Genomic DNA, 20,319 nt, shown 5'->3' on the forward strand with positions numbered 1-20,319 from the left:
TAGCATTCTGAGCCTTTTTTTTTCCCTCTTTTTGGAGGCAAGTTCTTACTCTATCACCCAGGATTGGAGTTCAATGGCATGATTGAGACTCACTGAAACCTCAGACTCCTGGGCTTGAGGGATCTTCTCATCTAAGCTTCTTGAGCAGCGGGGACAACAGGAACATATCACCATACCTGTCTAATTTTTTGTAGAGTCAAGGTTACCTATGGCTCCCAGGCTGGTCTTAAACTCTTGGCCTTGAGCAATTCTCCCATTTTGGCCTTCCAAAGTGCTGGGATTACAGATGTGAGCTATTATGCCCAGCCTACTTTCTGAGTCTTAAAAGATGAAAATAAATTTTTCAGAATAGCAGGGGAAAACATTTGTGATGTAAAAAATGGGGTGCACACTAACTGAGGTATAAAGAACAATAATTTTGCAAATTATTAGTAACTGCCAACTCAATTAGTGTCTTGTTAAAAAGATACTGTTACAAAGTATAGTAAAGCATTACATTGTATATTTTGACTGTATTTCAAATTTCTGTTTTGTTTCCAACAGTTTTGTTGACTTATGTTGGGTGGAACAATTTGTGAGTGACCCTGAGATTTTGCATGGCTTGAATCTGGTGATATCTGGTGTCTCCCCAAGTGGTTTGTTGAAGTTTTGGATAATTAGAAGTATTTCTTACAGAAGTAAATATTTCAGTAAGCATTGTTTCATTCAAACTCTCAAAATATAAAATACAAAGAAATGTTATTCTCTATTTATTTTTATAAAGATTATAGTCTTTATCTAACTCTTCTTAGTTCATTTGAACTAAATCAATGAATTTGTCAACAGAACAAACCTTACCAGTGGCTTTAGAGGAAGAGCAAGAAAAGTGTGAAAGAAGTGAAAAGAAGCAATCACAGGTATATGAAAATTTAAGTTCTTGTTTAATATTAGGGTTTTTTTTTTTTGCTTTACTAACAAAGCATAGTCCAAATGACATGACCTTTCAGAGTATACCTTTAGAATCCAATAGATCATAATTTTATATTTAATTTTTAAAACATCTTAACCAGTTATGAAACTTAAGATATTCTTACTATCTCTAGTAACTATTAGTTACTCTAGTAATTCTTAGTATCTCTAGTAACTCATAGCTGTCTTTACCCTTGGAATTGAGGCAAGAAATTTTCAGAATTATCTTGCTGTTTTATTTATATAACCTTACTCATAATACACAAGGTAACATGAAGTATTGGGTCATATTACTGAGGAATAGAAATTATGAACAGTTTAACAACAATGGCCACTGAGTTAAAGTAGTGTTAAAGGAGTCATCATTGCCAGTGCTTCAAATGTTGCAGTCTTATATTTCTGGTCACCAGTGCCGAGGTTAAAGATTTATTCTGTTTTGTGGTCACCAGTTGACTTCTGTGTCTGTGTTCAGGGAGTGAATGGGGTCATAAAAGTCAATGCAGTTGCCTGTTAAGAGAATCCTACCTTGCAGAATGGGACCTTTGGTGTCAGGGTGTGAACAATAACTTTATTTCAACATAAATACATAGTAAACATTACTAAAATTTTAAAAATCCAAACCCTATCACTACCGGAACTTAAAATATATTAGAAGTGGATATAAGCAGAAATTCTATCTAGATACATAACACTATCATAGTATATCATTTGAATTAGAATTTAAAATTTTGCTTCTCTTTCTTATTGGTGTTCAGTTTAGCTCTTAATAATTTAGTGTTTGCCTAGTGCTCTAGTTAATCTTCAGAAATAAACATGCACTGTAGGGGCTCACTCTTTCTGGTATGCTGAGGTAAAGTCTTTGTAAGAGAGGAAGCTTTTATAATACTACCTATCATCTTTGAATTCATTTCTGGTAGATTTTACACAAATGCATTAAGTTTAGTCCAAACAGACACTGAGAGTTCAGCTTGCTGGTTCATGTTTCTGTCCTATGTTAAGCCAAGGCAAATTATTTTTCACTTTTTAGTTACAATCCCATAATTTAAGAGTAGCAACACATAGATTAAGTTTCACAGTTACATTTTAACTATTTTCTAATATTTCTTTGTTTATACTTGATTAAAGCTAATTTTAAAACATACACTCTGACAGAAAAGACATCTGAGAAACAAAATAAGCAAATTTGTTTTCCATTTTGCACCTGCCCCCCCCCAAAAAAAAGTCTCAAGAACCAGAACTGGGTAAGAACAGTGATAAAGGGACTCAATCTATATATTCATGACTTTCTTTAATATTCATTACAAACAAGTTCAAGCTGAATATTGGTAAAAGTTCTGAAAACTCCAAAATTACTGCTTGCCCTGAGGAAGAGCTCCTACATGGTAACTCTAAAGAGGGATGAACAAAAAAGGAGTGCCCTCTAGTCTGATGAATCATGTCCCTGATTGTGAGGAGAAAAATGTATCTGGAGGGTCTAGCTCTGTGGCAGTCCAGGCAGCGCCTGAACAGAGGAAGCCCATGTCAAATGTCTTTTTATTCCATTCACACTCCAGGTCCCTGAAATACACTTACCAGTCATCTTCTAAGCTTCATTTAAATTAAATCAGACTATAAAAATGATAACAAACCAGACACACAGCTTGTTTCTAACACAGATGATGAAAATTTTTGTTATGATATAGAAACTGAAAAAGCAAGGAACCCAGTAATTATGATTGAAATGAAAGATGATTAAGAGTTTGACATGCAAAAGGAAAAATATATAAACCCAAATACCACTAATTGGAAATTAGACATTAGGCATTGGTCTCAGTCTAGAGATCCAGAAAGTCTTTTTGATTTGTGGTTTACCCACCCCAAAGAAATGAAGCACATGATTCAGATAGAAAGTCACAGTATTTCTGCTCCTACAGATACTTATAAAAACAGAAAACCAACACAGTGCTTATTCCAGAAGCCGCTGTATGACAATCCCAGTGTTAATAACTACAAAAGCATGAATCTTGAATTATAAAATGCGGGTTATTCTTTGCCACATAGTGAGAGAACATCAAAAATATAGCTAGAAGACTTACAGCAAGATATTCCAAGGTCACTAACATAGCACATGTATACATATGTAACAAACCTGCACATTGTGCACATGTACCAGAACTTAAAGTATAATAATAGTAAAAAGAATGAGGTAGGCATGTTACAAGTAGAGTTCCTGGCTTTGGAGAAAGAGAAAGTCCAACTTCAAAAAGACAGAGGTTCACTTGCTGCTTCTTTTTTCTCTTTATCAATTATTTGATTTAGTCAAATTTTCTATTCAAGAAAATCTCATGTGTACAGTTACAGCGGGGTTTTCTAAATGTGTAATTATGTGTCAAAGTAGATTAGTCCTGCTATCTAAACAACGGCTCTGGAGAATGTTCTCATAATGTTTCTTCATTAATCAACCTAAGTCTCACTCTCAGTCTTCCAAGTGGCATATGAGCTGGGAAACTAATTCAGCCATATACCATGTGACCTTCTGAACCAGATCAACATAAAGAAATTGGTAAAGAAATAAGCTTTAGATTCTAGATTCTTTTTTCTGTATTCATTTAGGGATGAATTACATTTATTTAATGATAGAATGGGAATACAATGGGAGGGAAGCAATGACTGAGATGAGCCACAAAAACACGTCTAGCCTTGAGAGTTGCAATGAATATTCCCAGGCAAATGAGTCTGTTTAATGTGTTTTCATGCACGCCAGTTTATCTGCTTAGCTCAAACTGTTTGAATTTATAGTTCCATCATGGTTATTTCCAATATTTTGAAAACAAATATATACTTCCACATATTTTAAAAAATCACCACTCCAATATTTCTGTTGAATCAGACCTTACATTATGTTGTTTAATAAAGTATGTTAAGTTTTGGCATGTATGATTTTTATCATGTAAGAAAGAAGCATAATTTCTTGGCTAAAAATTTAGCCTTTGACTCTTTAGTAGAAAGTTGAGTTCTGTACATTGTGTTCTAAAGATAGACAAAAATCTAGAGATTTTCTTCTTTCAAAGTAAAAGCAGATGAGGCCTTTTCCCACCCTCTGAGGTGTTAAATTGCTTTGCTCAAGTTAGACTTTTAATATATCTAATTTGATAAATTTATCTGGTAATTTATGTAATTCAGCAATATGGAATTGTATCACGCTATTTGGTGCCGTGAAATGCTAGGGAATGCCACCTCAAGAGCTCTGGATGAAACATTTCATATGTCTTGGTTGGTTTGACTCCCATTTTCAGTAGATAATGGGGCTAAAGTAGATAACTGTACCGTATGTTTTCCACCTATAAATGTTTGTGGTAATTGAATGTGAAATCTGGGAAGCATCTCGTTTTCCAGAATTCTGCACTAGAAACTCAGCAGTTTCACTCTGCTTCTTGTGTTGTGGCAAACATTGGTTCCCATAGTTCAGGGAGAACTTTCACTTTTTTGATATCCCAGGATCCAAAAAAAAAAAAAAAGAGATAAAAGGCAGTGGGGAAAAGAATAGCTCAGTGCAGAAAAGGGATAACTTCTTTACTCTTCCTGAAGGCCTACAAGGTCACATCCTCTTAATCTGGCTATTTCATGTAAAATCCAGGTGGCAATGACTGAAGATATATGTCATGTCTGTGTCTTTTTATTTCTCTGTTTCTGCCAGTCAGATAGCATAAACGTTTATATCAGATAGCAAAGAGTGGATGCGAATAAAAGCACAAAATGGAGAAGAGTCCTTTTTGAAATTTTGGAAAATTATTCCATTCACTCAAACAGAAATGAGCAGACTTGACAAAAATTTCAATGATAAAATGATAAGTATCTTATAATTATTATGTATAATGATAAAATTAAAGTAAGCACAAAATACTTTTATCATTAAAATGGTGATAGTTAACCTGAATCAAGTGAAAAAATCAGGGAAAAAGTTTTTTATTGAATAAAATAATTATTATTATTCATATTACTTTTATTAAAGGTCAAAGAAGGAAATAATACAAACAAAAGTGAAAAACTACAACTATCAGAAAATGTATGTCATAGTACGTCTTCTGCTGCTGCTGACAGATTAACCAAAAAGAGAAAGGTTGGGAAAACGTATCCTCAGCAATTTCCCAAGAAACTGAAGGAAGAGCATGATAGGTAAGTAAGCCTATAGCAGTGTGTTTTTGTTTGTTTTTTTATTTGTTTGTTTTTTTTTTTTTCTGAGATGGAGTTTCTCTCTTGTTGCCCAAGCCGGAGTGCAATGGTGTGTTCTCACCTCACTGCAACCTATGCATACTGGGTTCAAGTGATTCTCCTGACTCAGCCTCCCTAGTAGCTGAGATTACAGACATGTGCCACCCTGCCCAACTAATTTTTTGTATTTTTAGTAGAAATGAGGTTTCACCATGTTATCCAGGCTTGTCTCGAACTCCTGACCTCAGGTGTTCTGCCCACCTCGGCCTCCCAAAGTGCTGGGTTTACAGGAGTGAGCCACCGTGACTGGCCACCTATAGCAGCATTTCTCAGCAGATAATTGTCATTGTGCTATAAACTAATTCAAAATTGGACTAATGTTCCTTATGATTAACAAGTTTTATAGTTTTACCAGGGATATTTAGCCCTGCCTGGTAATCAGAAAAATGCAAATTAACATAAAATAAGATATATTTTGTAAAGTCATGCTGATATTGAAAAAGTAATTACTACCATTGAAAATGTGAGGAAAAAGGCATTCTCATACACTGTTGGTATATGAAATTGGTAAATTATTTCTGAAGGGTAACTTAGTGCTGTGTATCAAAATTTCAAATAACCTGACATCCCTTTAACTCAACAACTCCACTTCTGGGACTAGATTTCACAGGAAAACATAACTTGTGTAAACATACACATACTTATTAAGGGCATTAATTATATATTACACATAATGAACAACAGCTTAATAAATATATAAAATATATGTAATAAGAAGGTGAATTGGAAGTATTAAGAAAGAATTATAAAAAGTGTGGGGTAACAGATGTTAGACTCTTTAGCCTAGTTTTAGATGACAATCATCTGCAGATATAGTTTGTGTGAGAGACATCTTACTCTGTAAATCATTTGGAGAGACACCTACAATATTTCATAGAGATGAAAATTTATTTCTAGTGAACTTATACGCTTGTCAATAAATAGTAACTTTAAAAATTTAGTTGATTGTAAACGATCTTTTCTAATCGGGGAGTAATTATGACTGTGTGATTTGAAAAGGTAATTTTGAACTTCTAACTATACTGAATTATTTCCAGTATCCTTTTTTATAATACATACTAGAGTGACTAGTAACAAAAACTTTAGCAGAATATTCTTTCCTTACTACTTTTCAAGTATATGCATTAGTTTGAAGATGTTGAAGTGAGAAATTAAATATCTGAGAACTACAAAGGATAAATAATCCAGAACATAGAAATTTTATTAGGATGATAAAGAGCATCTGCAGAGGTAGATCACAGGATGATCTCTTTGTTTTTTAACAAAATGAATTTTAAGATAAATGTCTTTATCTGCAGATGCATCTTAAGACAAGAAAGTGAAGAAAAAACAAATGTTAATATGCTGTACAAAAAAATAGAGAAGAATTAGAAAGGAAAGAGAAACAATATAAGAAAGAAGTTGAAGCAAAACAACTTGAACCAACTGTTCAATCACTAGAGATGAAACTGAAGACTACAAGAAATACTCCAAATCAGATAAATCAATCTTTGGTAAAAATTCTATATTTTAAACATTATTTTATCAATGTTACTTATAATATCCTCTTGATGTAATATATAATATTTTGGTCTAAAACAAACCAGAAATGTTATCTCATTTTCAAAAAATGAATGATGACACTTACAGGTACAATTATTAATATTTATTATAAATCTTGGCATCCACATAGGATATTATTTTATTACAAAGAGCTTTTGAAAACAATAATATGCCATAATATATACTTAGTGATAACCTATTGATAAAGATTTTTTTCCCAGTAAAATTGTTCCTTGTACTTCCCGCTATTTCATATTGATTAGTGTACCTAATACTATAAAGAGGAAACAAATTATTGCAATCACAAATAATCTCATGATATTCTAAGAAGAGCTCTATAAATTTTATCTTATTTACCATTGGTGTTTTGAAATAAAAGTTTTCTTTCGTATTGATACATTTACACCACAGAAGTAACTGTGATCTGTCAGAGAACTAGAAGTAGCATCAGAAGTCCTGGGGAAAATCCTGTAGCTTGCTTATATTTTTAACATTTCTTTTTCAAAATTGTGGTAACTAGATGAGTTCATCAATGAATGTATATAGGAGTGACTCGTATAATGTCTAGATTTATGATTTAGTAAATGTAATTCTTACAACTGACTATAAAAGTGTTAAAAGAGTCAAATTGAAATAGAATGTTATCAGTGAAACAGAACTGTAGTAACTCTGGGAAATTTTATCTGTCCAAATACGTGTGAAGTAAGGTTCTTACTATAGGGTGGTGTATGGGTTAGATATCAAAAGTGTAAATGCAATTTTTTGATATATTTTAATTTAGTCAAATTTGTTAATGCTTTAATTTATGATTTTGAGTTTGTTGTAATTCAGGGAAAGGCTTTTCCAATTCTGAAATTCTTAAAAATTCTCTGGTGTGCGTGTGTGTGTGTGTATTTACTTTTATAAATTCATTGACTTTAAATAAATTTCTGAACTTTTTGGAACTTATGCTCTATAAGGTTCAAAGTTTTGCTTCAACTTTTTCTCCAGTTGGATATCCACTTACAGTAACCTTTTTAGTATATGGATGTGCAGGTTATTCTTTAACTTCAGAGGTAATCATGATACGTTATTTTATTGCGTACTAGCTAAAACTTTCTTTTGTTTTATTTAGGATTTTCATAATCACGAAGAAATGAAAGATCTGATGGATGAAAATTGCATTTTGAAGACAGATATTGCTATATTCAGACAGGAAATATGCACAATGAAAAATGACAACCTGGAAAAAGAAAATAAATATCTTAAGGACATTAAAATTGTTAAAAAACAAATGCTGCCCTTGAAAAGTATATAAAACTCAATGAGGAATTGATAACAAAAACAGCATTCCGGTATCAACAAGAGCTTAATGATCTCAAAGCTGAGAATACGAGGCTCAATTCTGAACTGTTGAAGGAAGAAGAAAGCAACAAAAGACTGGAAGCTGAAATTGAATCATCAGTCTAGACTGACTGCTGCTATAAGTAAACACAGTGAAAGTGTGAAAACAGAAAGAAACCTAAAACTTGCATTAGAACACAAGATGTTTCCGTACAAGTAAAAATGAGTTCTGATATTTCCGAAGAAGAAGTTAAGAATGAGTTTCTTACTGAACAACTTTCTAAAACGCAAATTAAATTCAATACCTTAAAAGATAAGTTCCGTAAGAAAAGAGATACTCTCAGAAAAAAGTCATTGGCTTTAGAAACTCTCCAAACGACCTAAGCCAAACACAGCAGCAAATAAAGGAAATGAAAGAGATATATGAAAATGCAGAAGCTAAAGTGAATAATTCCACTGGAAAGTGGAGCTGTGTAGAAGAGAGGATATGTCAACTCCAACATGAAAATCCGTGCATTGAACAGCAACTAGATGATGTTCATCAGAAAGAGGATCATAAAGAGATAGTAAGTAATATCCAAAGAGGCTTTATTGAGAGTGGAAAGAAAGACCTCATGCTAGAAGAGAAAAGTAAGAAGGTAACGAATGAATGTGATCATTTAAAAGAAAGTCTCTTTCAATATGAGAGAGAGAAAGCAGAAAGAGTAGTAAGTATCAAGGAAGATAAATATTTTCAAACTTTTAGAAAGAAAATTTAAACATTTGGTTCTGGATACATGTTGAACTTAGTTGAATATAAAAATCAATGGATAAAAAGTGTGTTTACCATACTGTATAATTCCATTTACATGAAGCATCCAGAAAAGATAAACGTATAGGGACAAAAAGTAGACTAATGTTTGCAAAGGGCTGGGGCTGAAAGCTGGTAGTGACTGCTAATGGGCGTGAGGGATCTTGCAGTGATGGAAATGCTGTAAAGTTGGATTGTAGAGATGGCTGCACAACTCAGTAAATGGACTAAAAAATCTTTTAACTTTAAGTTAAAACAGATACATTCTATAGTATGTAAATTATATTTCAAAAAATCTGTTTTAATAAAAAAAAAAAAAGGAAAACCGTGTTTACTATACCAGCTTAGAAACGTGCCTCATTTCTAGGAAATAAAAGGTAGAGGTGAGAGATGATTTACTTTGAGAAAAGACATTGTGTCACCTATGAAATTTTATTAGGCACAGAGTCATATTTTAAGGTAGATAGTTCTGTACTGCTGAAATAATAATTTTAATGACTTTATGTTGCCACATGTTAAGACCATAATGTAAGTATAAATGGAAATGTTTACACCTGAAATGAGTATTTTCAAATTAAAATTTAATTGATTTTCTTTGACACTTAATTCTAGATTTCCCAGATGAACTGAAGTGTATTGCTGTGTCTTGTAATACCTTGCTTTAAGTAGCTTTTTATGTATTTTAGTTGGTATATCTTTGTTATTAATCATATTAATTTAACAAATCTGAAAACATGTCAAATTACATATTTTTATGACTATGTAATGTTTTAAAGGCACCTACTTGTTATAAAATCATAATTTAGGATACATGTGGTAATATTTAGCAAAACTATATTTGGTTTAGTCTTCCCACTGGTATTTATAGTTTACTTTGAATATTTATATTAATAATTAGCTCCTAATTTTTATTTCAAGGCTCAATGACTATCATTGGAATATAATTTTTTTCAGTACAAAGATACTTGTAGCTGCCTGTGATTTATGAGTAAGGCATTAGATCCCTATTTTCAGGCTGAGGGGTGGCAGGCTTCACGTACAGTGGGAATGGAGTAATTACAGGAGGGAGTTGTAGGAGCTTTGAAGTCAGAGAGGGAGGTAGAGACCTGTTTACCTAGGACCTCAAAGGTCTTTGGAATTTTACTTTTATTCTGAGATAGGAATCTGCTGGAAGGATTTGAACAGGTGATTGAATATGTCAGGAACTTTGAGGTTGAGTTGAGCTTCTAAGATGATTGAATGGTGGGATGAATCTGTTATGTAAGTAAGAGAATACCAACTTGGCAGGAAGAGAACATATTGTGCATCCCTCACTGAATTCAGTAATAAATACAAATGTGTACATGTGATTAAAAGAAGGTGAATTGATATGTGTGGTGATAATTTTCAAAGTAGGTATGTTAGAGTTAAATATTATTAACATAATTTAATAATAAGGCAATTTATAAAATCAGTAACAAAAATATTTTCTCAGGTGGTTGTGAGACAACTTCAACAAGAAGCGGCTGACAGCCTAAAAAAATTAACTATGTTAGAGTCTCCACTGGAAGGTATGTCACATTATCACATTAATTTGGATGAGACACAGGTCCCAAAGAAGAAATTATTTCAAGTGGAAAGTCAAGTATGTATGGAACTTAGCATGTCAACTGTTATTCTGTAGCTAGTTGAATTACATAACATGTTTTAGGATACTAATTATGGCAGAAGCTTGATTTTTTATTTTCATTACAATGAATTATTTCCATTTTACTATCACTATAATATACTTTTTTTTAATATAGTGACTTTCATTCTACCATTTTGAAAAACCATTGCATACCTTTTCTCTTACAATATGTACCCTTGGAAAAGTTGAGAATTATACATCATTCCTCATAGAAAACTGACTTTTGTCCTGTTAAAACAGTATTTTTAAGTAATTTTTGTATTGCTCTGATGAGGCAGGCCAGATTAAATCAGAGAAGAATGTTTCATGGAATGTTCCAGAAAATTGTCTTATTTCTTCACTTTTGTGAGTGGACACAGAATCTGTGTCTATTTATTTCACAGATTCTAGGTTAACTTGTACAGAAAAGCCATTATACTATTCTTTTAAAAGTGCATGTTTTAGGTTAATTTACAAACTATTTGAAAAGTTAGGCATTTTCTTTATTTATCTTTTATTTAAAATATACTATAAAACTGTGGAAATATTTAAATTTGAGATAACATGTACATCAAAAATTGAGAGTTGAGAAAATTATCTTGATCCTGCCTTTGGATTTTAAAAACAGTTTCACTGAGATATCATTCACATTTCAGAGAGTTCGACCATTTAAAATGTACAACTCAGTATCTATTAGTATATTCACAGCATTTTCATCACCCTGAAAAGCAACCCCACATCTCCTAGGCATGACTGCAGCCTTCCTCCATGTCCCTCCACCTACCTCTGTTGTAGGCGACCACCATCTATCTACTTTTGTCTCCATATGTTTGCCTGTTCTGCTTATTTCATATACATAGAGTTATACAATACGTAGTCCTTTGTGACTGGCTTTTTCACTTAGCATAATGTTTTCAGAATTCACTTAGCATAATGTTTTAGCACACATTGGTAGTTTATTTCTTCTTATAGTTAAATGATATTCTATTCCATGGCTACACTGGTTTTCCATTCTTTCATCAGTTGATGGACCTTTAGGTTAGTTTCCACTTTTTAGCTTTTATGAAAAATGCTGCTGTGAACATTCACTTACAGGTTATTATGTGGACACGGATTTTTATTTCTCTGCCATTGGACTTTATCCTCAGAGTTAAGTGGGCAGATTTCAGCACTTGTCTTGCTCATGCTATTCTTTCTACCTTCTCAGTTTCTGTTCATCTAGCCTCATTCACTCAGACGTGGCAGACAATTTATTGTTTTCATGAAGCTTTCTCTGACTGTTCTCTCATTGACCTTATGTGTTAGCAATCATTGTCTAGTCTGTGCAGAAAAACTTAGTTCTTAATTTTACATGGCTTTTTTTATGGAAGATAATTTTCTCTCATTATAAATTTGCTTAATGGGGGAATAATATATAATATGTATGCCACCTATCCTTGCATACATTGAAAATATTTTAGCTTAGAAGTTTGTAGCATACAATTCAATACTTTATACCATACCAATTATTTCTTCTTTGAGACCTTGACACAGTAAGGTTTATATTCTAAGTGTGTTTTTAGCAATTATATATCAAATCTAAACCAATTAGTTTAATACAGGAGACTTGTTAAATCACATATTTATGTTTTTCTCTCTATGAAAAAGAATCTAAATTGGCCTTTTTTCACTATGCAGCAGAACTGTATTTCTGGACTGCTACCAGTTTGTCAGCTGAACAGTTCTGGGTGCAGCTTGTCCGATGACAGATAGCAGAGCACCTCAATCTGAGTGCTCAGCAGAGTGCTTGTGAAGGCAGCACCACAGCAACAGTTGCTCAGAGGGAACAGATTCAGGAGCCTTGATTTAGCAATAGAGTCCAGGGTTTTCAGCTCAGTGCCTTTAGCCTGTCTCTGCTGGTCATGTCAGTTATGTACTATTCAATCCAGGAGGTGCTGTTTACATTGTAGTACATACATAGTCATTGCCTAATGAGTCATACAGAGAGAAAAGTAAGTTATAAATTATGTCCCCCATTTGCTGCAACTCTCAGTGGTAAGAATGATTCAGTGCAGCTATAGGAGAGTACTTCCATTGGCATGCCACCTGCCTAAAATACACAATTTTGTTAAGATATACAATAAAATTATTATGCTAATAGCAAATATTTTATGTAGCTCACTATGTTCCACGTAGTCTTCTAAGTGTTTCATGTTAGTCCCCAGTTAAACACCTGGTTTTGGAAGGCTGAAGCAGGAGGATCGTTTGAGCCCATGAGTTTGAGACCAGCCAGAGCAATATAGTGAGACCCTGTCTCAAAAAAAAAAAAAAAATTAAACACTTATCTGAGGCATGGTGGTGCACGGCTGTAGTCCCAGCTACATTGGGAGGCCGTGGTAGGAGGGTCGTTTGAGCTTGGAATATTGAGGCTGTAGTGAACAGTGATCAAGCCACTGCACTCCAGGCTGGGTAACAGAGGGAGACTCTGTCTCATAAATAAAACGTTTTGTATAGATTCCCATAGAAGTGAGTTAGACATCAGTCATAGAATTATTAGCCACTTTGATGTCTACCTTGGGAGTAAAACATATAATAAGGGGCAGCGTTAAACCATCTCAATCAATAGCCTCCAACTTCTCGAGAAGGTTCTTATTTCATGAATTTCTAAACAAGCGACTACCTGGATTAAGACATTTGGTGGACACCATTTTGAGATGAAGAATCTTGAGTGAGAAGAAGGGAGATCTCTACTTACTGAAGCTTCCCAATGACATAGTTAAGTGTCCCCCAAAAGAAACTTTAGAACAAGACTTTCATCATGCAATATCTCTATGGAAAAGGAATTTCTTTAAAAGAAAACAAAGGCAAACAATTGATAATATGATTCTCATGGGAAAGTTTTTATCATAAAAGAGAAAGAGGGCTGGGTGCCGTGGCTCACGTCTGTAATCCCAACACTTTGGGAGGCTGAGGTGCGTGGATTACCTGAGGTCAGCAGTTCAAAAACAGCCTGGCCAACATGGTGAAACCCTGTCTCTACTGAAAATACAAAAATTAGCCAGGTGTGGTGGTGTGCACCTGTAGTCCCAGCTACTTGGGAGGCCGAGGCAGGAGAATCACTTGAACCCAGGAGGTGGAAGTTGCAGTAAGCTGAGATGATGCCACTGTACTCCAGCCTGGATGACACAGTGTGACTCCATCTCAAAACAAAAAAAAAAAAGAAAAACAAAAAAGAGACAAAGTATACTGGTCCAAAAAAGAAGAAAGCAAGAAAAAAAGGACAAAGTATACTGGTTACTATCATAACAGTGAGATAGTCCCCCTTTGAGATTAGAAAATAACAGTATACTCAAAGTAACATTAATGAGAACCAACATAAAATAGACAACATTCACTATCTACAAAAGCAATCTGCACCAATTAGCAATGTATGAGCATGTGGTTGAGAATATTTTCTATAATATGTGTACTAGAAGGAAGAGACCTCAAGAAAATGGTCAGAGCTGGAAATGTAGATTAGGGAATCTAGGTCAAAGTTTTGAGATTTTAGGAGTCCTGAGAGAATTTAAAAAGAGAAATAGCCACCAGGCATGGTGGCCACACCTGTAATCCCAGCACTTTGGGAGGCCAAGGCAGGAAGATCATGAGGTCAGGAGTTCAAGACCAGTCTGGCCAACAAGTTTCTTATATAGGTAAACGTGTTCCATGATGGTTTGCTACACCTATCAATCCATCACCTAGATATTAAGCCCTGTGCACATTAGTTATTGATCTTGATGCTCTCCCTCCTGACCCCAACAGGCCCCAGTGTTTGTTGTTCCCCTCCCCGAGTCCATGTGTTCTTATCGTTCAGCTCCCACTTATAAGTGAGAAGATGCAGTGTTTGGTTTTTTCTTCCTGCATTAGTTTGCTGAAGATATCAGCTTCGGGTTCATCCATATCCCTGCAAAGAGCATGATCTCATTCATTTTTATGGCTCCATAGTATTCCATGGTGTATATATACCACATTTTCTTTATCCCATTATCACTGATAATGTCTATCTGGGTTGATTCCATGTCTTTACTATTGTGAATAGTGCTGCAGTGAACATGCAAATGCATGTATCTTTATAATAGAATAATTTATATTCCAACGTATGGTAATTTTAAATCAGTTTTGGTATTAAAAATCATGCATTTTGGAAAATATTGATAATGGAAAAATCCAAATTCTGCCAAAATATGTTGAGAAAATAGAGGGTAAATATATCTTTTCAAACTTTAAATGCCTCAGGCTCTTAGTTAATCTTCCCCAGATCTGGGAAGACCTAGAAGGGGAGAGATTGGGCTACCTTAATGAGGGCCATTTCAATCTCTTGGCCCTGCAGCAGCCATTTCAAAATACGTCAAAAAATATATTTGGGGGTAAAATATTTTGATTTCCTTCAGCTTCTTCTCTCTGTGATGCTGCACCAGAATCAGATTAGAAAGGAAGCCACATTATAAGTGTTAATAAAACCCATCTGATGAGATTTGATAGTTTGAAGGGTGTGTTTCCCAGACCCTTTAGATAGAAATTGGGGCCAAAGAAAACAAGGTCTTATTCCTCTATATAAATCTGTCAGTGCTTTAAGCAGTGAAAGAAAGATTTTTCATTTAATTTTACAGACTTGATACTAATGAAAAGGATAGCTTGTAAAATATAAATCTCTTTTTCTATAAAAAGGACACGTTGTTGATTCTCTTAGACCTTGAACCCTGGCCAGTGATTTGAAACCAAGTAGTACCTATCTCCAGATCTCTAGTACCAAATTAATTTGGGGTGGGGGGTAACAGTTTTATTGAGAAATAATGAACAGGCTATGCAATTTACTCATTTAAAGTATAGAATTCATTAACTTTAGTATTTTCAGAGAGTTATGCCGTCATCATTACAGTTAATTTTAGAACATTTTCATCACCCGAAAAACAAACCCCACATCATTTAGCCATCTTCACCAGTTTTCTCATCCTCCATCAGCCCTAGGGAACCACCCACCTTCTTTGTATACATTTGCCTATAAGTCTCTGAAATAAAAAGCAAGTGGTCTGCTGGGACTGGCTTATTTCACTTAGCATAATTTTTCATGCTGCATCTGTGCTGTAGCAGGTATTCATGCCGGGTTTTTGCTCCTTAGTTCAGCTACATCTGGATTCTTCTCTCGTGACCAGGAAAAATTAAGCATGCAGACACATTGAGGAGGGCAGAATTTATTATGTGAAAGGACAGCTCTCAGCAAAGAGAGGGGTCCTGCAAAGAGGTTTCCACCTCACAATTGAATACCAGGATCACATGAGCTGAAGCGGCCAGGCTCCTCCTCTGCATAAGGCGTGAATTCCTGGTGACTCCACCCCATCCCCCCACTGCATGTGGGCCTCCGGTCTGCTGTGGGCATGTCCAGGCAAGACAAGTCCAGGTTCCCTTATCTGCACATAATATCTGGTGTAAACACTTGTGGGGCTGGTTGGAGATTCTCCAGGGACCCTTCTGTATCTGCCTAGGCATTTTGCTGTCTCCTCCTAATACGGTATCTGTACTTAATTTCTTCTTATTGCTGAGTAATATTCCACTGTATGTATACATCAAACATTTCATTTATCCATTCACCAGGTGATGGACTTTTGGGTTCTCTCCCACCCAAAGGTGACAGACGTTCTGGTTCTTTCCACTTTTTGACTCCTATTAATAATGCTGCTGTAAACATTTATGTATGAGTTTTTGTGCATGCGTATGTTTTTACTTTTCTGGAACATATACTTATGACTGGAATTTCTGTGTCATATGGTAACTTCATGCTTAACCCTTTAAGGAGCTGCCAGTTTGTTTTCCAAAGTGGCTGCATCACTTTACATTCCCAGCAGCATTAGATAAGGGTTTTAATTTCTTTACATTTTTCCTAACACTCTTTTTTCTTGAACAAAGATTTTATCCTGTGGTGTGAAGTGATACCACATGTGGTTTTGATTTACATTTTCCTAATGACTAATTACATTAAGCATCTATTAATGTGCTTATCCATCTTTATATCTTCTTTGCAGATATATCTATTCAAAATCTTTGCCCATTTTTTAAAATTGGCTTATCTTGTTATTTATTAATTGCAAGAGTTATTTATATTTCCTATATATGTAAGTCCCTTATCAGATACACGCTTTTCAAATACTTTCTTCTACTTGGCGTCTTACCTTTTCACTCCTTCATACTGTCTTCTGAGGCACAGCAGTTTTCAATTTTGAAGTCCATTGAATCCATTTTTCCTTTGGAGTCATAGCTAAGAAAACACTGGCAAATGCAGTCACGAAGATTTATGCCAGTGTTTTCTTCTGAGGGTTTTATAGTTTTAGCTTTTACAGTTAAATATTTTATTTTGAGTTAATTATTAAATAAGATATTTGGTCAAACTTTATTTATTTTTTGCTTATGGATACCCAGTTGTCCCAGCACCATTTGTTGAAAAGACTATTCTTTTCCCATTTTGTTCTTTTGTTAAGCTTGTATAAAATCAATTGACTGTAAAAGTGCAGGCTTATTTTTAGATTGTCAATTCTTAGCTTGTTTATGTCTATTCTTATGTCAAGGCCCAATCGAATTCAATGAGAAGTTTTTTTCAATCATGTTGCATATTACCAGTTGTCTTATATCATAATAAAAATTAAATTTAGTGGAATGTCTGTAACTTCACCTTTTGTGTCACAAAGGAGTCTCTGGCCAGCTTATACCTTACTTCCTCTAAGACATGATCAGACGCCAGGCTTACAAGACACACTTAATTTCTTTTTTTCTCCATTCAAGCCTTTAGTCTCTTTTCCATTGCCTCCCACTATAGTTATATTTTCAGTAAGTTTTGGTTACAGGATCTGCTGACATAGTCTAATATTCAGTGCATTATGTTTTACTAACTCATTATAATTCATAGAACCTTCCATAGATGTTTATCATCTAGGAAGGAGAAGTTTAAGTCTGAGCCACCAGCTTTTCTCAGTGGAAATCAAGTGAAGTCATCATCTTGCAGTTTACAGACCCTCTTTCCTCCTGGTAGCTAGTTCTCTTGGGTAGCACTGTGGCTAATCCTTTTCTTAGTGCAGATCTTGCATTCTCAGAAACCACAGTTCCCTGCATTGACCTCCCTTTACTGAAACAGAGATGCGCAGCTCTGCTTTCTAGCTCAGTAGAGGATTCTTGGAATAAAACGTTTAACTCATTCCAAGAAAAAGTCTTAGGAGTGCAGCACTTCAAAATCAGATAACATTCAGGCAATTTATCAGAGACACATAGTAGATTAGTATTTTGACTTTCAAAATTTCAGAGCCAAGTTGTGTGCTATAGAGAAGCATTGTGGCATAACATAGAGATGGGATGGTCTTAACTTCTCCATACAAACAAGCTTGGAGTAAGGTAAAGGAGAAATTGCATTTGTGTCTTAACACTCAAAAACACACTATGCTTATTTTACTTCTGTGAAGAATAAAAATCATTCCATAATATTCTCCTTATTTCCTCATTTAGAAAAGAAAATGAAAATTGAATACTAGGTTGATTAATAAATACTCAAAACTTCTTCTTTTAGAATTTTAGTTAATTGAAATCAGGTAAATGTCTGATTTTGCCTATGTCACCCAGTATTTCTAGGTGTTTTTCAAATCATACATCTTCTTGCTTCCCAGTCTTACTTCCTAACTTGAGGGGAAATTGTAAGAAGACACCCTTGCCTTGTTATCAGAGTTCATAATTGAAGGAGTTTTAGGAAAATTCCTCCTCAGCAGCTTATGTCTCTCTCCTGGTTATCTACTGCTTCTCAATAATGTTTGACATCAATAAATAAATATCAACATTTATTAGATCCTGCTTTAAAGGAGACTCTTTTCTGCTGCATAAGTTATGTTTCCTGTTGTCTCTTTTTAAAACTTATTTTCCTAACAATTACCCAGAGTCTTGTGGCTTGAAAGAAAAACATTTATTTTGCTCATGAACCTGTGGTTTGGGAAAAACTTGGCCAGGACAGCTTGTCTCTGCTCCCTTCAGCTTCCCTAGGAACAGCTGATCAGTTGGGGAAATGGAATCCTCTGAAGCTTTGGTCACCCACTTGTTTGATGGTTGATGCTGCCCATCGGCTGTAAACTTGGTTGGGACAGGCAGCATGAACACTGACACAGGCACTTTCAGGCTCTCTTTGTGGCCTGATGGCTCTCACAATTGGGGCTGGGTTCCAAGGGAAAACAGTCTGAGATAGGGAAGCCACATGGTATCCCTTTCACTACATTCTACTCATTAGAAGGAAGTCAGTAAGGCTGGCCCATATTCTGTTTTTTAAATGGGATGAATGTAGCTTCTCTTTTGTTTTAATTGACACATATATACATAATTATGGGCTATAGAGTGATATTTTTATACACGTTTATAGTGTGTAATGATCAAGCTAACTAGCACATTTACTACTTCAACCATTTTTCATTTCTTTGAATTGTGAACATTCAAAATTTTCTGGCTTTTTAAAAATATACAATAAGTCATAGTTAACCATATTCACCCTAAAATGCCGCAGAACACCAGAACTCACTCCTCTTATCTAACTGTAATTCTGTATCCATTAACCAGCCTCCCCTCCCCTACTTCTGTGAGCTTTTTTTTTGTTAAGAGACAGGGTCTTGCTATTGTAGTCTGGGCTCTGGGCAACTGTAGTCACCCAGACTGGAGACAGTGGTTTGATCATAGTTCACTGCAGCTTCAAACTCTTGGGCCCATCTGATCCTCACACCTCAGCCTCCTAAGCAGCTGGCATTATGGGCGTGCACCATTGCACATGTCTGATTTTTGACTTTGTAGAGATATCTCCCTATGTTGCCCAGGGAGCTCTGGAACTTTTGGCCTCAAATGATTCTCTTGCCTTGGTCTTACAAAGAGCTAGGAAATTACAGGCATCAGCCATATTGCCCAGCCTTCAATTTTCCTTTAGCTCCCTTATATGAGTAAGAATGTGCAGTATTTATCTTTCTGTGTCTGCACTTAACATAACATCCGTCAGACTGATCCACGTGGCCACGAATAACAGGATTTAATTCCTTTATACGGTGAATAGTATTCCACTGTGTTTGTGTGCCACAGTTTTTCGTCCATTCATTTGGTGATGGACATGTTGGTTGATTCCATACACAAGCTGTTGTGGATAGAGCTACAGTAAACATATGAGGACAGATATCCTTTTGATCTATTGTTTTCTTTTCTATTGCCTGAATATCCAGTAGCGGGGTTGCTGGATCCCTCGGCAGTCCCATTATTAGTTTTTTTGAGAAAACCTCCTGTTGTTCTCTATTGTGGCTGCACTAATTTACCTTCCCACCAACAGCATGTAAGAGTTTACTGTTCTCTGGAGCCTCACCAGCATTTGTTATTTTTTTGTCTTTTCAATGACAGCAATTTATTCAAATTGAAGCAAGATTATATCACATTGTAGATTTGATTTGTATTTCCCTGAGGATTAGTGATACTGAGCATTTTAAAATTTATTTATTGGATATTTGTATTTCTTTTTCTAAAAAAAAGTATAGTTAGATATTTTACCCAATTTTAAACTCAGATTTTTTTTACTGTGAAGTTGTTTGAGTTTTTTTGTATATTTTGTATATTAGTCCCTTATTAGGTGAATAGCTTGACAATATTTTCTCCTATTCTACAGGTTTTCTCTTCACTCAGTTGTTTGCTGGACAGAAGCTCTTTAGCTTAATGTAGTGTCTTTTGTCTATGATTTGTTGTTTGCCTATGCTTCTCATGTCTTACCCATAAAAATCTTTGTGCAGACTAATGTCCTCAAGCATTTTCC

General features: G+C 34.8%; 1 pseudogene; it reads left to right on the forward strand.

Annotated features, from left to right (window-relative positions):
* The first annotated feature begins 5,017 nt into the window (after positions 1-5,017).
* Positions 5,018-20,319, forward strand: part of LOC134807001 (ankyrin repeat domain-containing protein 18B-like) — a 28,475-nt pseudogene continuing 13,173 nt past the window's right edge.

The sequence above is a fragment of the Pan troglodytes genome, chromosome 14 (genome assembly GCF_028858775.2).
Source record: "Pan troglodytes isolate AG18354 chromosome 14, NHGRI_mPanTro3-v2.0_pri, whole genome shotgun sequence".
Taxonomy (NCBI): Eukaryota; Metazoa; Chordata; class Mammalia; order Primates; family Hominidae; genus Pan; species Pan troglodytes.